The sequence below is a fragment of the Anomaloglossus baeobatrachus genome, chromosome 1 (genome assembly GCF_048569485.1).
Source record: "Anomaloglossus baeobatrachus isolate aAnoBae1 chromosome 1, aAnoBae1.hap1, whole genome shotgun sequence".
Classification (NCBI taxonomy): domain Eukaryota; kingdom Metazoa; phylum Chordata; class Amphibia; order Anura; family Aromobatidae; genus Anomaloglossus; species Anomaloglossus baeobatrachus.
In genome coordinates, this window is record NC_134353.1 from 793,838,122 (window position 1) to 793,855,473 (window position 17,352).

Below are 17,352 nucleotides of genomic sequence, written 5' to 3' on the forward strand. Positions count from 1 at the left end.
GGTGAGTAGCCCGGGCGTAGCTGGGATGAACCAGATGGGAACCGGGTATCCTTCAGGCTGACTTTATGAGGGTGACTACTGACTCGCCTTCCTTAGCCCTTGGTGGTTTGGGGTGACCCCGACTTTGAGTCCCTATGGGGGTCACCCAGGGAAGATGCTGCAGCCTCTCTCCCCCTTTTGTTTGCCGTTTGCTTGTTCCCTGGACCAGGCCACTCCAGCTGCTTGCCTCCTGTGACCTATGGGCCCTCACTGCGGTTACGTGGCTGCGGCTTTTGTGGTGTTGTGGTGTGGGCTTTGAGAGCCCCACACCGGCAGGTTTAGCAGAAGAAAGCTGGATCTATCTTCGCTTCGGGATCTGCCGCCCGGTTGGGCCTGGTGCTCTCTAGCAGTCTCCTTACTTCCCACTCCGTGCTTTCTCTCTAGCTGAAGCTGGCTTTCAGGTAGCACTCCTAGTTGACCGTTCTCCCCCGTCAGTAGCCACTGCGCGGGCGCTGTTAGACAGCATCAACCCCACAGGTCTGCTCCTCACTGAGCCCTATCGAGTTCTCCTCTAACTGACTCACTGCCCCTCCTCTCCTGTTCTTGCCTACGCCACCTAGCAACCAGACTCTCCACCACACCCCTTGAGAGGAGATGGAAGCTTTTGACCCCCTGCCACTATTCCAGTGGAGGTATAGGCTTTGCCCCCTCCTGGGATCCCCAGGGGTCCTCTCATGGGTACATGTGTGAGACCTGATCACTATGCGCCTGTGTACCACACCCCAGTCAGCCTTCTGGATTACCTGTATTGTACTGTCCCCAGCATGGGTGCAGTACTCAGTGGCGCCTGACCAGGTCAGGGGCGCCACATTCCCCCTTAGTTATCACCAGCACGTCCTCGGGCTGCAAGACAACATTTTAAAATGCATAAAACATTAAAACATGTAAAACATTTTTAAAAGCACCAGGTACCATACATCACCACCCTCCACCCACAAGTCCGTTAACCCACCCAAAACCCTTTCACGTTGGCCGCGGCTTCAGCCACTTCTGGCAGGATGTAGAGGCGGCTTACATGGGCTGGTGGTTTCAGGGTATACCTGGCCTGGTGGATCCGCGCCTTCAGCCTCTTCTGGCAGGATGCAGAGGCGGCCTCCACAGTTGGTGCTGACCAGGTACCCTCTTTGTGGTGGTGAGCCAAGGCCCCATAAACAGGCGTGCTCTCTGGTTGCAGGTGAGCCAAGGCCCTATATACGGACGGGCTCCTCCTGGTTGCAGACGAGCCAAGCCCCTAAACAGGCTGACTCTGGTGGTGGTGGTGCCCTCTGGTGTAACTATTTACACTGCGAGAGTTTGTGGCTATAGCCAGTTCATAGCCTTAAGGTTTATGGTTTTCTCACAATAGTTTTTGTGGGCACATACTTGAACTTGAGAACGTTGCAAACCAAAACTTTTCAAAACTTCATCTGGTAATTTCTTTCTTTACTTTACTTTACTCCTCTTTACCAGGGCTTGAGCCTGTATGGCGGTGGCACCTGCTGCTTTCCTGCTCTTTATCGTCGTCTGTGGTCGTCTCATCCGTAGGTTCTTTTTCTCTGCTTTGTCTTCCTTCTCTTTCTTTAGGACTTTGTGTTACGTCCAGGGCATACAATCCTCTTTCACCTTGATGCATAGTAAACTGGACTGAATCTCCCATCTTTAGATTTCTGCCAGGGTGTCCTCGAGGCAGATGAGCTCTCACATCTCTTCTGTTGACAAATATCCCTTCTTTGATACCAGGGGCTACAATGAATCCATATCCACTTCTCAAATTGAAATCCTCCACTACTCCTCTGAAAAGGGGTCCTCTGGCCTGGGCTTTGGACCTTCTCAGGGCTCGTTTTTCTTGCAGGTCTCTGACGGTGACTTCTCTCTGCTCTGGAGATGACGGTGCAGAGGATAGTTGCGTTCTGTTGCGGTGTGTCTTACGGGCTGGATTCTGCAGGGTGCAGCTCACAAACTCCCAGGTAAGGCTTTTGGGCAGTTCTTCTTCTGCAGATGGTGTCAGGTCTTCCTCATCCCAGCGAGAATAGGGCAGCATCTCTGGCTCTGGGTATGGCTCTGGAGTCAGCCCCTCAACCTCCTGGCCTCCTCCCCCCCTTAGTTCTTCCTGGCACTCTTTGGGTAGCAGTGCTGGGGATGGACTTCTTTCTGCCGGCCCAGGTGGGGAACTCTTTGCCGTGGTTGCTGCAGGAGCTGTCGGGATACTCTTCGGGGTGTGCGGAGGGAGCATGTACCGCTCCACCATCTCCCGTGGGAACTTAGCTTCCAGGTCGGCTTTTAGCTGCCAGTATGCGGAGTCCTCACCTACCAGGGATTGCCTAGCAGGGACTTCCTGAACCTGGGGAGCCTTGTCTGCTCTGGCCTTGCAGGCCGGGGTAAATGGTACGTCAGCCTTGTCTTGGCGGGCCGCGCCTGGCATGGCGGCGGCCTGGTCTTGGCGGGCCGCGCCTGGCATGGCGGCGGCCTGGTCTTGGTGGGCCGCGCCTGGCATGGCGGCGGCCTGGTTCAGCGTCGCAGCTGCGATGGGGTCTGTGCAGGCTGGGCTGGGCATCGCTGCAGGGACCGGGTCTTGGTGGGCCGAGCAGGGCATCGCTGCGGCGGCCGGGGCTTGGCGGGCCGAGCAGGGCATCGCTGCGGCGGCCTGGGCTTGGCGGGCCGAGCAGGGCATCGCTGCGGCGGCCGGGTCTTGGCGGGCCGAGCAGGGCATCGCTGCGGCGGCCTGGGCTTGGCGGGCCGCACCTGGCGTGGCTGCGGCCTGGCTCAGCGTCGCCGCGCCGGGTGCCTCTTCAGGGACCGCGAGCGTGGCAGTAGGGGTCGGGGCACTTGCGCTAGCCGGGGCATCACTCGACTCACCCATCGTTGGCAGCATCGGGGTCTGAGTTGTCACCGCCCGATCTGGCACTCGGTGCGCGGCTCTCTCCTCGTAGGCCCGAACCGCCGCGGTCATCCATAGGAACTCCTCGCGTCCCTCTCTGATCAGCCTTCCGACCCTGGCTTCCAGTTGATCGCAGAACTCGGCAAGCTCCCGACACCACCAGGCAGCGGAGCCTGGCTCTGGGTTTCTGCACTCAGACGCCATTTTCATTAGCAAGCTGCTGGCTTCTCTTCTGCTCCGCCGTCTCCGGACGCTTCCGCTCTCATAGCTGGCAAGGTCAGAACTCTGCAGGGGATCTCTGGGTAGCCACACCTCTTCGTGGGCGGTAACTTCTTCCAGCGCGGGCTGCTGTTGTTTTTCAGCGCGCTTTTCATGGTGGCAATATGGCGGCGCTTCCAATTTTCCAAGCGGACCGCCCAGGCACATGGTCACCTGTCTGAACAGGTCTAGTCCTTATCCTGTTCGTGACGCCAGATGTGAAGCCCCACAGGTGTAGTGTCGGTGCATTACCTTCAGGGACTCCACTCAGCTGGATCTGGTCACAGGTAGGAGATCTTCTTCTTGTCGTGACGCCACTCTCAGTATTGCGGCCAGTAGGGACCGCCACTGCAGGTTGAGGGTCGCCTGGGGCTGATGGTATGTGCAGTTAGTTGGAATAGCCTCCTGAGAGTGAGGCAAGCCCCAGGGCCCGATGTAGATGCGTAGTACTACAAGTCGCAGAATGACTCACACAGGCAGAACTGTCTTTCAAGGGCTTTACTCACATTTGATGGCAGGGTGAGTAGCCCGGGCGTAGCTGGGATGAACCAGATGGGAACCGGGTATCCTTCAGGCTGACTTTATGAGGGTGACTACTGACTCGCCTTCCTTAGCCCTTGGTGGTTTGGGGTGACCCCGACTTTGAGTCCCTATGGGGGTCACCCAGGGAAGATGCTGCAGCCTCTCTCCCCCTTTTGTTTGCCGTTTGCTTGTTCCCCGGACCAGGCCACTCCAGCTGCTTGCCTCCTGTGACCTATGGGCCCTCACTGCGGTTACGTGGCTGCGGCTTTTGTGGTGTTGTGGTGTGGGCTTTGAGAGCCCCACACCGGCAGGTTTAGCAGAAGAAAGCTGGATCTATCTTCGCTTCGGGATCTGCCGCCCGGTTGGGCCTGGTGCTCTCTAGCAGTCTCCTTACTTCCCACTCCGTGCTTTCTCTCTAGCTGAAGCTGGCTTTCAGGTAGCACTCCTAGTTGACCGTTCTCCCCCGTCAGTAGCCACTGCGCGGGCGCTGTTAGACAGCATCAACCCCACAGGTCTGCTCCTCACTGAGCCCTATCGAGTTCTCCTCTAACTGACTCACTGCCCCTCCTCTCCTGTTCTTGCCTACGCCACCTAGCAACCAGACTCTCCACCACACCCCTTGAGAGGAGATGGAAGCTTTTGACCCCCTGCCACTATTCCAGTGGAGGTATAGGCTTTGCCCCCTCCTGGGATCCCCAGGGGTCCTCTCATGGGTACATGTGTGAGACCTGATCACTATGCGCCTGTGTACCACACCCCAGTCAGCCTTCTGGATTACCTGTATTGTACTGTCCCCAGCATGGGTGCAGTACTCAGTGGCGCCTGACCAGGTCAGGGGCGCCACACATACAGAACCAGCATGGCTACCACAGCATCTTGCAGCGGCGTGCATTCCATCCGGTTTGCGTTTAGTTTGATCATTGTTTATTTTTCAACAAGGCAATGACTCCAAACACACCTCCAGGCTGTGTAAGGGCTATTTGACTAAGAAGGAGAGTGATGGGGTGCTACACCAGATGACCTGGTCTCCACAGTCACCATACCTGAACCCAATCAAGATGGTTTGGGGTGAGCTGGACCGCAGAGTGAAGGCAAAAGGGCCAACAAGTGCTAAGCATCTCTGGGAACTCCTTCAAGACTGTTGGAAGACTATTTCCGGTGACTACCTCTTGAAGCTCATCAAGAGAATGCCAAGAGTGTGCAAAGTAGTAATGAAAGCAAAAGGTGGCTACTTTGAAGAACCTAGAATATAAGACATATTTTCAGTTGTTTCACACTTTTTTAACTATTTCATTCCACATGTTTTAATTCATAGTTTTGATGCCTTCAATGCGAATCTACAATTTTCAGAGTCCTGAAAATAAAGAAAACTCTTTGAATGAGAAGGTGTGTCCAAACTTTGGGTCTGTACTGTATATATATCTATATCTATAAGAGCTGTTGTGATTACTCGTGGTTACTCGCTAATCCCTCCCCTCCATGTGACGTCATCACAGCCGAGCCGTCCCACACATGTCCCCTCGCATGTGCCGCCACCTGGGCAGGTATATTTGTGTGCAGTCATCACCCCCACAAAGAGGGAGTTCCTGTCCCGGGGGCAGTCGTCCTCGCTGCCCGGCTTCAGGGCTCCGTTGTACGGGGCTTGCAGATCTCACCAGCTCCGGTTCGTCCTGCTCCCAGGCTGCACCACATAGCCCGCCACCGGTCCTACTGCGGAGCGGGGACGCTTGCTGCTGTACCGATGCAGGTTGGCAGCCCGGGGGTTGATGAGGCGGGAGGCCATGAGGAAGCCCAGCACCAGCCCCAGCAGCATGCTGAGCCACGAGTAGCCATCTGTGCGCAAGACGCGGCCCCCCAGTCCCAGTTTCTGAGATCAGCACCTACAGCCCGCGTCCTGTCATGTACCCGTAGCTGCCGTCACCTGCCCCGCACCGTAGTCATCTATGTGTGTGCCCCAGCGCCCCTCCGCCGCTCCTGGCTCCATGCAGCCTGCTTCGACACCGGCTGCAGGTGAGCCGCCGCTACCTATTGTCCTGTCCACTCCCGCCCCAGGATCACAGGCGGCCTGACACGCTCCGCTCCTGCACACCCAGGCCTGGGGGATCTGTGTCAGGTTCGCGGCCCTCGTCTCCTGCCACTGCCCATCCTCCAGCTCCGCACATGCTGCCCCACACACTGCTCCTAACGTCACCCGCGCCACGGCTCTTTAAGGTCCACAGACTATAGAACAAAGGATTGAACCTATCTAGCATTCGTTACCCGCTTCTGATTGAATGCGAGTGAGAGAAGCCCTGCATCATGTGACTTGAGCTGTATACCCTTGGGGGGGGGGTTATATGCCAGGTAGGTGAGCTGTATACCCTTGGGGGAGAGCTGTATACTCTTGGAGGGAGAGCTGTAAACCAGGGACATGAACTGTGTACCCTTGTGGGGGGAAGAGAGCTGTATACCCTTGGGGGAGCTATATACCAGGCAGGTCAGCTGTATACCCTTGAGCCGAGCATTAGCTGGCTGAGAACAGCTAGTATATATATATATATAATCAATATAGGGAGATCCAGCAGATGAGAAGACTTCAGGTATGGTGCTAAAATACAGTATTTATTGAAGATAGAATGAAAAAAGATTCCAGAGCTCAGTAACATTAACATTAACAGTAACTGTTAACTGTTTTGAAAAAATCTCCAACAGTGTCACCAGCAAAGCACCCCCACACCATCACACCTCCTCCTCCATGCTTCACGGTGGGAACCAGGCATGTAGAGTCCATCCGTTCAGCTTTTCTACGTCGCACAAAGACACGGTTGTTGGATCCAAAGATCTCAAATTTGGACTCATCAGACCAAAGCACAGATTTCCACTGGTCTAATGAGATGTGTCTGCTGCTAGAACTCTGTGTGGCATTGACCTGGTCTCTAATTTGAGCTGCTGTTAACCTGCGATTTCTGAGGCTGGTGACTCGGATAAACTTATCCTCTGCAAAAGAGGTGACTCTTGGTCTTCCTTTCGTGGGGCGGTCCTCATGTGAGCCAGTTTCTTTGTAGCATTTGATGATTTTTGCCACTACACTTGGGGACACTTTCAGAGTTTTCCCAATTTTTTAGACTGACTGACCTTCATTTCTTAAAGTAATGATGGACACTCGTTTTTCTTTACTTAGCTGCTTTTTTCTTGCCATAATACAAATTCTAACAGTAGGACTATCAGCTGTGTATCCACCAGACTTCTCCACAACACAACTGATGGTCCCAACCCCATTTATAAGGCAAGAAATCCCACTTATTAAGTCTGACAGGGCACATCTGTGAAGTGAAAACCATTTCCGGTGACTATCTCTTGAAGCTCATCAAGAGAATGCCAAGAGTGTGCAAAGCAGTAATCAAAGCAAAAGGTGGCTACTTTGAAGAACCTAGAATAGAAGACATACAGTATTTTCAGTTGTTTCACACTTTTGTGTTTAGTATGTCATTCCACATGTGTTAAATCATAGTTTTGATGCTTTCAATGTGAATCTACAAATTTCAGACTCATAAAAGGAAAACTCTTTGAATGATAAGGTGTGTCCAAACTTTTGGTCTGTACTGTACATACACACACACACACACACATATATATATATATATATATATATATATAGATATACATATACTTACACATACAGTATACTCACACATGCGCACACACACACACACACACACACACACACACCTGGAGTTATATAAGGTTATATAAAACAAACCCCCTCGTGCACACTCTTCTCCCCCATGATCTCTTTCCCCCTGCGCTGTCTCGTCTGCCCACCCCCTATGATAAAAGCAGCGTCCTTACAGCTGACCGATGTCCTGATGCAGAGCTCAGTGCTGCTGACCGGAGGTGTTAGGTGACGTCCTGGTCTCTGCTCCCGACAGTATTCAAATTCCAGGAGCTCAGGACGGATCACAGAGTGAGGAGAGAAACAGCGCACAGGGGAGACAGTTACCCAAACCCCATACATCATAAAGAGCTGAGGACACTGTCGTGCAAACAGCGCTGACGGTGTCCCCAACAGCGAGTGGGCCCCCCAGTTTGTCCAGGGCCTGGCACATACAGTGCACAGATAGCAGCTTGCAGGGGGCAGGGGAGAGTAAGGAATGTGGGGAGGGTGGGGGGGAGGATTAAAGGGGGCGGGGGCTGTGTCACACTGTAACTGGTCGGCAGCAGGGCGGCAACATGACGTTGGTTGTGATGCCCGTCGATAAGGTCCTGCCCCTGTCATCGTGATATCACAGGAAGCAGCAAAATCCTGGCAGGAGTGGTCGCATGACCACTCTGAGACGGGGTAGAGGGGCTGACAGCAGCGCAGGTAGGTAGCTGCTATCTACCCACATGCTCCTATGTAGCCCAATAGTGAAATCACAAAAAATGTGCAAAATAAGCTGGATAACCCCTTTACATTTCAGATAGAGAGCAGACATGATGTTGGAAACTGTGGATAGACAGACACTGGTGTTCTCTAGTACAGCGGGGGTCAGGTCAGGAAATGAGGTGTATAATTGTGTGTCATCAGCATAAAGATAGTACTGGAAGCTGAATTTGCTGATGATCTGTCCAATTGGGGCACTGTAGAGAAAAAAGAGAAAAGGGTCAAGGACTGAACCTTAAAAGGCCCCAACAGTGAGAGGAAGAGAAGATGTGGAGAAGGCAAATGATACACTGTAAGAACGGTCAGAAAAATAGGAGAAGAACCAGGAGAGAGTGATGTCTGGTTTACATAATTATCGCTTCTGGATTTAGAATGGCTGCCTTTAAGTTAGAACTATATTAAAATGGGACCATCCTAAGGACCTTAAGATGCTGCAACGTTTCTTGGGGTTTGCAAATTATTACAGAAAGTTTATTAAAAAAATGTTTTGCCATAGCAAGATATCTTACCAGCATGACGAAAAAAAGGTACAGATTTTTGTAATTGGTCTGAGGGTGCTTTAAACACATTTGACTGTCTTAAAAAATGCTTTCCTTCAGCCCCTGTATTAATAAAGCCTGGTGTATCTCTTCCCTTCACAGTGGAAGTTGACGCATCAGAGATAAAAAATTCCTTTACCTCCAGTCGGCAAAACGTCTTACACCAAGACAAGCTCAGGGGTCTTTATTTTTTAATAGGTTCAATTTTTTTGTAACTTATCGTCTAGGGTCTAAAACATGAAGGTTGATGCATTGTTCAGGAGGTTTCTGGTGCCGGGAAACATTGTGAGGAACCTATCCCCCATCCTGCCAAAGGGAATGTTGGTGTTGGCGCTCAGTACGAAGGATTAATCCGATATTGCGGAGGTCAAGGATGAGGCACCATCTGGTGTCCCAGCTAACAAGTCATTTGTCCCCCTGAATCTTCACCTTATGTTTCTGGAGGAACATCATGATTCTGCCCTGGTTGGTCACCCTGGAGTAAATTATACTCTGGATCTCTTATTGAAATGGTTTTGCTGTCTAAAATCTGGATTGATGTGATGTCCTATGTGTCTGCTTGTCAGCTTGTCTGCTGCCATTGAGTGTCCCTAGCAAAAGTTGGACTTACGATCTTCCTCCCTCTGTTGGAAATACGGTTATTTTTGTTGCGTTGGATAGATTTTCCAAAACGACCCATTTTATTTCCTTACCATCTTTACCCAATGCTAAAACTTTAGCTCAGGTATCTATATGTGAAATTGACAGACTTCATGGAGTCCTGTCTGGTATTGTTTCTGATACAGGTACTCAATATTTGGAGACTTTTCTGCTCTCGCTAAAGCCCGCTTTACACGTTGCAATTTCGCATACGATTTTGTATGCGATTTGCAACGCCCCCATCGTATGTGTGGCACGTTCAATTTGTTGAATGTGCAGCACATATGAGTAACCCCCGTCACACATACTTACCCGTCCATAGAACCTCGCTGTGGGCGGCGAACGTCCACTTCCTGGAGTGGGAGGGACGTTCGGCGTCACAGCGACGTCACACGGCAGCCGGACAATAGAAGCGGAGGGGCGGAGCTAAGCGGGACGTAAACATCCCGCCCACCTCCTTCCTTCCGCATTGTGGGCCGGGAGCCGCAGGACTCTGGTAAGATCTGTTCATCGTTCCCGGAGTGTCACACACTGCGATGTGTGCTACCCCGGGTACGATGAACAATCTAACATGCAATTCTAGAGACAGGTACGATGTGTATGCGATGAACGTTTTAACGTTCAATCGCAATCGCACGTACCTGTCACACGCTGCAATGTAACTTACAATGCCGGATGTGCATCACTTACGACGTGACCCCGCCGACACATTGTAAGATACATTATGAACAAGAAGGACAAGAAGCAAAATTGGCACAAAGTTGAATGCAAAAAGTATTATAATTTTATTGGCAACAATATAAAAAATATGTTGAAACTTAAATAATCACAAAATTTGCATGATCGAATAAGGTAGGAAGGATGAGGTCATAAGGTCGCAGATAGGTACAAAACAAGTAGAACACAAAGAATAAAACAATCCAAGCCGCCAATGAGGACAATTATTGGAAGGTAATAATACAATTAGTGTATATCAAATATGGGCCCAGAAATAAACCCCAGCAGGTAAATACCAAGGTACAACCCCTCCACAAATAAATAAGGTACAGACAAAGCTCTTATGCACTAGTCGATGGCTGAAAGGATATGCGCCAAGTACTAAAACCTATGGAGAAGGGGAGGAATGGTATTGTATCGGGTGCACCAGTTGCAGTCCATAAAAATAAAAATAGGTAAAGGTTAAATACCGTCCAGATGCATAAACCTGTATGAAACAGGGAATGCCAAAGGGAAAATAGTAAACAAGGATTAAGAAAAATGGAAAATGAGGACTGTCACTGGTGCTCCCATATGAGAATACAAGGAATAGTCGTGAACAGAGAGGTACAAGAATTGTAAAAAGTTGCAAGAACTAGTAATAGGGGGAGGAACTATTGACTAGTAATAAAATAGTCAAAAAGCCGAGAGGTACTATAGTCAATGGTTCAGGTGTAACCGCAGTTGGACTAGTCGTGGGGCAGAGAGGTACAGAAGTAGAAAAAAAGTGTAAGGATAAGTATACATCCAAATGACAATAGTCGTGGGAAAGGAGGTAGGGCAGTAAAGGCAGGGCTGGGTGCAGCACCTGGTCAGCACAGGGGGAGCTGAGCAGAGTAGTTAAAGAAAGGGAGAGGAGAGCTGAAAATGCCAGCAAGCAGAAGTACTGCACAAAAAATGTGCGTTGCTGGTGCAGCTGGAGAGTGAGACAAGGTATACCTGGTGGGGTGGTGGAACGTGGCGGCGGAAGAGCGGTCCCAACGTCTGTTTCGCCTATGCGCTTTTTCGAGGGGAATAGAATGTCTAGTGATGCTGGCAGCTATATACAAAGTTAGCACATATGTTTCTAATCATGGCCTAATGGTGTCCTGGACTGCGCATGCGACGGAGGCGGAGGCCGGGGGGGCGTAGCGGACAGGAGCCACTATAACCAGTGCGCATGCGCGGGAGAGCTTACATCTCCATGGCTCCCGCGCATGCGCACAAAGCGGACAACGACAGGCAACGCCCCCCCGGCAGTCAGCTGACCGGCAGACGCGCACGAACACCAGACATGAAGAAATCAAAAAAGAAGTATGTGAAGGATGGTGGCACAGGAAAATTACATGACGCAAGGTAATATGTACTAAATAGAAGTACACGGTCCCAGTGTATATCAATCCAGGCTTCTATGTTCTCCATGATGTCCACCAATGGAAGAAGAGTATGAATGGATAAGGAGGAGTATGAATTCCACAGGAATAAAATACCTACACAAAAATCATGCACAAAGAAAAAGAATAAAATTAAAATGAGAACAATATGTGCAAAGTTAAAAACAATGTAACAGAGAAGACAAATAAATGTGTTCATGACAAAATGGATACCCAAACCCACAGTGGCACGGAAAAAGACCAGTCAAAAAGTATAGTGAATCGGGGTCCGTGCCACTGAATAAGTTAGGAAAACGGAGGGGGGAAACAGAGGGGAGGGGAGGGGCGGGGCCGGGGGGGAAAGGGGGGGAGAGGGAAGAGGGCCAGCAAAACATGGCCCAGATGCACAACACGAGAGGTGGAACCAAGAGAAAGGGAAGGCCTACAAAAATGGGGAGTAGCTAACTGTCTCATTGAGACCGTGGGGGACCAAAGTGTTGAGGGAGACAATCCACTTCGACTCCCGCTGGGCGAGGGTCTTATGCAGATTGCCTCCCCGATTGTAAGATACATTGCAGCGTGTAAAGTGGGCTTTAGGGATTAAGCGGTATCACTCTTCGGCATTCTATTCGCAGTCTAAAGGGAAACAGAGGTCCTGAATCAGAACTTGGAGCAGTATCTGCGCTGTTTTGTCTACAACAATCAGGAGGAATGGTTCATTCATCCTGGAGGTTCCTTCCTCTTGTAGAATTTGCTATTAATAATCATCACTATGAGTCTTTGGTTTACTTTCTTTCTTTTGTGTCTATGGTCACTATCCCCAGTTCTGTACTTTTCTTAAAGGGCATGCATCCAGGGTATCTGAGGAGAACCAATTGGGCTCAGCATTGTCATCTAAATGGGAAAAGGTTCAGCAGCACTTGCATACCATGGGCTGTAGGTATAATCATGTGGCTGACTGTAGATGTGTCCCTGGCTCGGACCTGTGTGTGGGTTATCTGGTGTGGTATCCACTAAAACCATTAAGCTTAAAGTGCCGTCACTTAACTTAGGACCTCGCTTCATCGCTCCTTTCAAAAATATTGCTGTCAACAACCCATTTGGCTTTCCGTCTGACTTTACCAGCATCATATACAATCCATAATGTATTTCACAAATCTCTATTAAAGAAATTTGTGGGTTTGGTAACTCCTCTTCCCACCCCTAAACCTCCAGTCTTAGCTGATGGATCATTGGAGATTCAGGTATTGGGAATGATAGACATTTAGGTCAAGTGTCATTCTGTACAGTGCCTGGTTCACTGGCAGGGTTATGGTCCTGAGGAGAGGACTTGGGTATCAGCCTCTGATGTCCATGAGGAGCACCTGGTTAGGGCATTCCATCTTCATCATCTGAAGAGACCAAAGGATCTTTATAGAGGGAGGGGTACTGTCACACAGTGTTTGGCTGTAAACTTAAGTGTCATGGCGGCATCTGATGCTGTTCACACTGTAGAGTGTGACACTCCACACTATGCCTCCTTTCGTGCGTCTGAGTTACACAGACAGACTCGGACATCCAACTATGTTTTCAGTAGTGATTGAGCTTACAGGAGTCAATTTCTACTAGCCTGCTGATTACCTCTTGTATCACATGTTGTGGGAGACCTATGACAGTCACTCCCTGCTTTTTAAGAAGATTGTGGAGCCTGTCTTCCCAGGCCAAATATAGCTTTTGCTAAACCAGATGTTGTATCACAGTCCTGCTGGGAATTGTATTACTTTGTGCTTGGAGATGTTGTGTAGTTCTCCAATTGTCTGGTTTTTCCACCCTGCTCTTATTTTTCTCCTAAATTCTTTTTGTCTTATACGTGTGTGTGTTGTGAGATAAAGATTTGGTTTCCCCTGTTCGTGTTGGCTTTATCACTTCTGCCTCAACCCTCCCCAGGAATTGGGGGGAGGGGGTATAAGATCAGGGCTGGTCAGGAGCAGGTCAAGGAGGGTGGCCCAGATATCCTCACCATCAGTGGTAACTCTGGGATTAGGGATAGCTATGGTCCTTAGCCTAAGGGCCAGTCTAGGAGCACCGGGCCCCTGCGCTCCTGAAACACCGTGGCAGAAACATCCACAAATCAATATGCTTCGCCTCCATGTTTTACAGTCTTCACAGTGTACTGTGACTTGAACTCAGTGTTTATGTGTTGTCTCATAAATTGTCTGCGGCATTTAGGCCCAATAAGAACAATCTTGCTCCCATCTCTCCATATAATATGACGTCACTTCTATTGGCCAAGTCAGTGTGTTCTTTGGCAAACTGTAACCTTTTCAACAGTCGTCTTTTTCAGCAATGGTACTTTTATGAGGGTTTCTTGCAAATAGTTTGGCCTCATGTAGGCGTCTTCTGATGTTTGCAGTCCTCACAGGTGACTGAAGATCCTTTTTGATCTCCCTGGAACTGATCAACGCATGCTTCTTTGCCATTCTTGTTATTCTATTTTCTATGACAATGGTAGTATTTATTTCTTTTCCTTCTTTTGGGGTTTTGTTTTCTATTTTAAAGTATTGGAAATCTGTCAACTTATTGGTCAAAGTTCTTTCTCTTTTGCTATAATGTTTTGAAAGACCCGTTTTACTGACTCAGCAAGAGCTAAAACCTGCAGGTAGAGCATTTGTTGCCCTCCTTCATTAAATAAGGCCCATAAACGACACCTGTTTCTCCACAAAATGAATGACCTCACTAATTGAACACTGCACTGCTATTAATTTTCACACACCCCTTTCACTAAATGAGGCAATTACACCCAACTTGCAGCGTGCATGTCATGATTGGTGATTGCCCATTACTCGCCTACACCTAGTCATGATTTTTTTTAACATATTGTATGATCTTTTCTCCCAAAAACTTTAATTCAACACATAATTAAAGTTAGACTGCTATTATTTTGCACATAACTGTATACACTGCAAACCCACTATTGTCTGTATGGCATCTGTAGTGCCCAGGCACTCAAAACTGAACATAAGCTAGGAGAATATAGGACATGTGGTCTGGTGCCTAAAATAAGTTAAGGGTTTTTTCAGGGGTCACACCTGTTTACATAGGTCCCGACCCCTGAAAAATCACTCACATTTTTCACGTGACCTATTAATTGGGAATTACCTTGTAATGGGCTTAGTACAGAAAAGTTGCAGACAATAAAGCAGGTGTGTGTGCTTTAATGTGGCTAAAATGAATGGGAGTGAATTGTCATAGATTATTGTTATCTCTAGGAAGTAATAATGTACAGCCATATTTCATATAGACCAATGAGATCCAGGGAAGATGGATAGAGTCTTTCTTTATAATATACAGTGTGATTTTCCTGCCTTCTTAAGGCTATGTGCGCACAGTGCGTTTTTCGCGGCGTTTTTGCGCGTTTTTCGGGTGCGTTTTTGGCCTCAAAACTGCAGGACTTTGCTTCCCCAGCAAAGTCTATGAGTTTTCATTTTTGCTGTCCGCACACATCTGTTTTTTTTTACCTGCCTTTTTGAGTTAAAAAAAAAAATGGACATGTCAGTTCTTTCCTGCGTTTTTCTGCGTTTTCCGCCCATGCAATGCATTTGAAAAACGCAGCAAAACGCAGAGATCAAAAACGCAGCAAAACGCAGCCAAAAACGCACCAAATCGTGGCAAAAACGCATGCGGTTTTTTTATGCGTTTTTTCGACGCAGGTGCGTTTTTGTGCGCACAAAAACGCAGCGTCAAAAAGACACAGTGTGCGAACCTAGCCTTACACCTGAAAAAAATATAAGAGTTCATGCACACAACTGGATTTTATGTTCTGTGTTCAGATAGCAATGCCCAGTGTGACTGCGGGGCTCCTGACCGGAACCAACATCCTTATAGGCATATAGGCTCTTGGTTCGGGAATTGAGGACGTGACACAGATTGTAGAATACAGTCGTGTGACTGCTCCCAATCTTCTAATAATGATGATATGATTCTGCTCACCCTCTTACAATTAACAAAGCGAACAATAAGGATGAAAAAGAGAATCAGGTTCAATGTTGCGCTAGAAACCACATGAATCCAAGGATGTGTAATAAAAACCTTTTCTTTATTCCTGCAGGTCAACGCGTTTCAAAGACATATCTGTCTTCTTCCTCAGGACACAAAAACAATACTAATACTTTGGTATTGTTTTTGTGTCCTGAGGAAGAAGACGGATATGTCTTTGAAACGCGTTGATCTGCAGAAATAAAGAAAAGGTTTTTATTACACATCCTTGGATTCATGTGGTTTCTAGCTCAGCATTCAACCTGATTCTCTTTTTCATCCTTATTGTTCACCATTTTTTTCGGGGCTGCTGCTGACCACTTTTGATATATGCGCATCAAGGAGTTGTGCCTGTCACAACTTCAGCAGGTGAGTGTGCCTTTGGCACCTTATTTGTGAAATCTCATACCTGGTAAGACCCTATGTGCAATTTCTTTTCCACAGATATATAAATTAACAAAGTGAAACATTTAAAAATATTTCATATTTAAAAAAAAAAAAAAGAAGTTTCGGGGGGGCGGAGCCGGACATGGCCGAGTGAGGAAGCAGCTTCTCTGAGCTCCTCTCTGCAGAACTCCATAGCACTGGCCCAAGACTCCAAAATGGGTAAATTAACGGGCAAAAAGGCCACAGCACGAACCCCAAAGAAGGCCCCCATGGCTCAAGGCAAAATCGGGGCATATCTGTCTAATCCACGGGGCTCCAGCGCTCTATCGCAGCCCGAGCTGGAAAGGCAGCAAGAATCGCGGCCTGCTGACCCGATAACTGACCTCAAGACGTCGGTGGAGAGGCGGGGGTCGACAGTGGAGTCGCGGGGACCCGGGGGAACCGCGGTGACCACCGACAGCAGTGACGGTCACGGGCCGGGGGATGTGCGGAGGAGCGGCCGACAACATGAATCACAGGCCCCACTCCAAAATGGCCGCCGCACGCTTCCAGACCAGGCCCTGCAGCGTCAGCAAGATGACCCCTCAGCGGCAGCATCACCGCCCGCTACTCCTTCATCGCAGCCCGCGATGGGAATGGAACTTCCCGGTGGCCGGCAGAACATCGACCTACCTCCGGTCGCTTCCAGATGCCTAATGCCTCTTCAGCCTGCAGCACACACGCAGACAGGCTCTGGAGCGGCGTTCGGGAAACATCCATTACAGCAGCGCTCCCAGAGTGAGGGGGCCCCGCGGTCACCAGTCTCCCGCGTTGTCAACAGCACCACCGATGGAGGTAGGAAACAAAACCCGGGCACCCCGGCCCCACCGCATACCAAAATCTCCAGCCCGCAGGCGATAACTGGACTGGGGGAGGGGGGAAGGGGCACAGTCATGGCTGGCGACAGCAGCCCCCCATCATTTGCAAAAGGCACAATTATTTACCTGACGGCCCCCCCTATAACACCGCCATATACGGGCACTAATGTGGAGCAGAGGGGATCCTACAGCATCCAAGGGCCCCAGGACCAGACTGGGGGAAACCTCCAAGGGCCCCCTCCTTATACTCCCCCTGCGAGGTGGTCCACGGGCTCCTCAAGGGAAAATAGCCCGACGGGCCCAGGAGGTAGCATGGTGGCAACCACTAAAGGTCAGTGGAACGATGGGCCCAGGGCACCAGGGACCCCTCCACAACAGATTACCACAGTAGCACACTTGGGAGGAAATATAAGCACCTCTAGAAGTTCACAAATACTATATGACCCAGCTTTGCAGGACTCTATCGGCTCTTTTTCCACAACATCTTTCTCCACTAATGTGATAAATGAAGAGCGTCCAGCATCCTTAGCAGACCTACGGTCCCTTTTCCAAGCAATGCCCACTAAAAATGATATAGCTGCTTTGGCCAACCAGGTAGTGGCAGAATGTAAGCAAGAATTTGCCCAGCTACGGATGGACCTTTCTTCACTCACCCAAAGGGTGGATGTCCTTACAGACCAACAAACAACATCTCAAGCTGACATCCAATCTGTCCAAGCCACACTGCAGG